This window comes from Rousettus aegyptiacus, unplaced genomic scaffold (assembly GCF_014176215.1).
Source record: "Rousettus aegyptiacus isolate mRouAeg1 unplaced genomic scaffold, mRouAeg1.p scaffold_m13_p_18, whole genome shotgun sequence".
Taxonomy (NCBI): Eukaryota; Metazoa; Chordata; class Mammalia; order Chiroptera; family Pteropodidae; genus Rousettus; species Rousettus aegyptiacus.
The window spans coordinates 4,499,106-4,502,586 of record NW_023416293.1 but is presented as its reverse complement, the minus strand read 5'-3'; the positions used below and the strand labels follow the sequence as shown (position 1 = coordinate 4,502,586).

General features: G+C 59.8%; 1 long non-coding RNA gene across 1 annotated transcript; it reads right to left on the bottom strand.

Moving 5' to 3' along the window:
* LOC118613353 lies at positions 1-2,823 on the bottom strand. The gene is made up of 2 exons (XR_004955399.1): positions 2,768-2,823; positions 1-674 (listed from the first exon to the last, which is right to left on the bottom strand). It is a non-coding gene; the product is annotated as an uncharacterized LOC118613353 (long non-coding RNA).
* Between the last annotated feature and the right edge of the window lie 658 nt (positions 2,824-3,481).

The following is a 3,481-nucleotide window of genomic DNA, read 5'->3' as shown; positions in this document are numbered from 1 at the left end:
TCATGCAGTTATTTTTAGGTTATTAAGTATCTGAGTGCATTTTATCTAGAAGAGGTAACATTAAGTGAATACGTTTTTTAAAATGATCCTTACTCAATTCTTTTTACTTAAAAAACATTTCTATTTGGTCTACTATCTAAAATACTGACTGAACACGTTCCTGGAGGCCCCAGGCCCCCTGGTCAGATCACAGGCACTGGGTGGGCTGCCCGAGGGCTTCCCGGAGCACCTGGGGAGACCCTTCCCAGGGGCCACGCTTGTCCTGTAACTAAAACGCTGCATTTCAAAGACATTCTTAGTGATACAAATGTTGTTGCAGAAAGAAAATAATAGGGTTACACCCTTGAGGCCATGCGCTGCAGAATGCTTGGTGTGGGTCTCGCAGACGGATCCTGGACAGCTGTTCACTCACTGGCGACAGATGGGGTCGCAACGGGGCAGAGTGCGGTCCTGCTCTGATGGAAATCGGGGGCCCAAGGAGGGGAAGTGCAAATCGGACCTGCTCTTTCTTGTCCTGCTTGGGGAAAATGTAATCCGATGGAAAAGCGGCAACAATGGCTGGCCAGCCGCCACGAGACGTCCCCATCTGCCCTCGACTTCTTCCAGCTCCATCCCTTCGCGGCCACCTCCACGCACAGGAAACATGGCAGGACCCATCCTGCAGGTCCCCTCCTCTAGATAAATATTTGCTGAATGAATGAATGAATGAATGAGCCACAAAATCGCGCCCCACCCCTCACTTTCAGGTGGAAATTAAGATTCGAGGCGCCCCGCCTCTCACCGCGCTCACCTGCTCACTGGCATCCCAGTGAGGACCACATTACTAATCGGCGTCTACCAGGTACACGTGAGGGAGCGCGGGCGTCCCTGACCGGCCGGGTCTGCCCTGCGGGCGGGGGGGGGGGGGGGGCGGACATGGCCCACCGCGCAGCCTCGGCCCAGCTGCAGGAGTAGTTTCACTTCTTTTTTGAGTCGCTTCTCTTGGAGTCCTTGAGTGATTGCGGGTGGGACAGCATGCAGGGGTGGGGCTCACTGCCCCGCCCAGAGCTGACCGGGAGGGACGGGATTGCTGCTGGAGGACCTGGAGGACCACCCCCCCACCCCCCTCCATCTGGTATCACTTCTTTTTTTGTTGTTCGTTCCTGCCCCCCGACCCCGCCCACCACCCCGCCACGTCTCAGGTCTCAGGACGTCTGCTGGGGTCCGGAGGGCAGGCGTAGGGCAGCCGGGCAGAGACCAACGGGGCCGCATTCAGATACATGAACACTCGAGTGAACCGAATGTATATTAAAACGTCCCCTAAAAATAAAACCCCCTGCCCCCCTGTCTCAAGGCCGTGCCCTGTGTCAGGAGCGGATGGGCTCCGCAGACTCCTGGCGAGCATCCTGCTGCTCCCCTGAGACCGAGCCGAGGTCCCCGCTGCGGCGGTCGCGCCGGGCCCAGCTGCCGCGTCTCGGGCCACCGGGGCTCCCAGGCCAGGCTAGACCAGGCCACGGGGTAAACAGTTCTGTCCCAAAGCCAGAGCGGGCAGGGGGAGTCTGTGCCCCCACCGCACCCCCACGCATGGAGGTGGACAGATCGCTACAGCTAAGGGGTTGCTCCGGACCGAGAAGATGCTCCCAAAGCATGTCCACCTGAGACGCCACCTCACAGGACACGCTGACGGATGTGCCATAAAGCCGAGCACCCCGACAGGTCCGGCAGGAGGGGCGCGTCTCGGGGCCCGTCGGCATCCGGCGGGTGAGCTAGGGCAGCGGGGACGTAGGCGGAGGAGGGGCCGCCGGGGACCGGGAGGGAACCCCAGTGGGGGGGAAAGGGGCGGGACCGAATCCAGGGGAGGGGGGGGCAGGCTGGTGTCGCCAGGCCGGGCAAGGTGACGCCTGCAGGTGAGCACCTCGGGGTGCGCGTGCAGGGAACGGCCCCCGCGAGGGGTGATGCTGAATCTGCAGGGACACCCTGGAGGTTTCCAGGCGAGGAGGGAGCCCGGGCTTGAGGAATCCGTTTGCCGCAGAGGGAACACAATGCCTGGGGCAGCTCCGGGTGGTATGGGATTGCGGTGTGGGGAGGGGCGGTAGGGGGTGTGGACGGTGGAAAGGACCCTCCCCCCACCCCGCCTTCACCCCACCCCCTCCCCCACCCCCGGGAAGGCAGCCTATGGCTTGCTGAAGCGTCCCCCGCCGATTCTGTAGAGCAGGGTTGGCCAAATCCAGCGCGAGGCCTACTTTTGTAAATAAAGTTTTATTGGAACACAGGCCCGCTCATCATCTACACATCGCCTATGGCAGCTTCCACACTGCAATAATAGCAGAGTCAACACGGCGGCCCCAAAGTATTTGTATCTGACCCCGCACGGAGAAAGTCTGCCGCCCCCTGCTGTAGACAATTTTCACCAAGGAGCAGAAGGAAAACCTGGCTGGCCTAGGCTGCCGCCCTGGTGCGAGCTGATGCCGGCCTGAGCTAAGCTCATCCGCCACGAGGGCGCTTAGCGCTGCCGGAATGGCAGGCAAGGTCCTCTGATCAGCACTGGCTGCCTGACCTCTGGGCTGAGAAGGCTCCTAGGGCGTGACCCAGCTCAGCGAGAAAGATCTCGCTGCGTCATTGCGTGGTGCAGCGGCCGGGACTGGAGTGCACGGACCACGTTTTATCCCCCTAAAGTACAATGTCCGTTTCTGTGCCATTGAACATAGAGACTAAAGCTTGGCCACAGGAATTCCTTCTTTGCTGAAAGATGCTTAAAAATAAATAATTCATCTTGAGATTTGCTCACCTGTGAACACTCTGAATTCCCTTTTTTCTCCATCTTACTGGTAGGACCTGGGAGGCCTGTCTGGGTGTTTGTCCCAAGGCCGGTGCCCGTCAGCAGTTCTGCCTCCGCGGGGAGAGGGGGCAGGAGCCAGCTCTGGGCCTGACCAACAGACGCCATGTGGAGGAGGCTCCCAGGGCTGAGGTAAACCAGGCATTTGACAAGGGTCCCTGTTAACTCTCGTTAAGTGCTTAAATGGGGAGCAGGAATGCTGGTCCCGGGCGCAATCCGGGACCTGAGAGCCACCTGAGAGCAGACAGGCGGCCGGGTGGAGAAGGCGCTGCAGGTTAGCTGGGTGGTTCTGGGAACGTGTGGGCCTGGGTGGGACAGGAAGTGGGATCTGAAAAAAAACGATGTGACAAGGCACAGTCAGCCCAGGCTCAGGGAAGGAAATACAAAGCCCCGTCTTTTGGTGGGTGACACGTGTCCCAGCGTCAATGTGGAGGGGCAGGCAGGGCCCCGGTGGGCCGTGGCCCAGGGCTTACGGCCTGGACCAACCAAGACGTGGGCATCACGGCCCCTGAACCTGGTGCCATCTTTGAGATGTCTTTGGCTGCAAGTGTGCAGAAGGCTGTGGAAGCAACTGTCCGCACACACAGAACAGGATGAGAGCGATGCCCCCTTCCCCGACTCGGGAAGGACAAACAGGCCTTTGTGTTCCCCAGCGAGGCTCTCAGA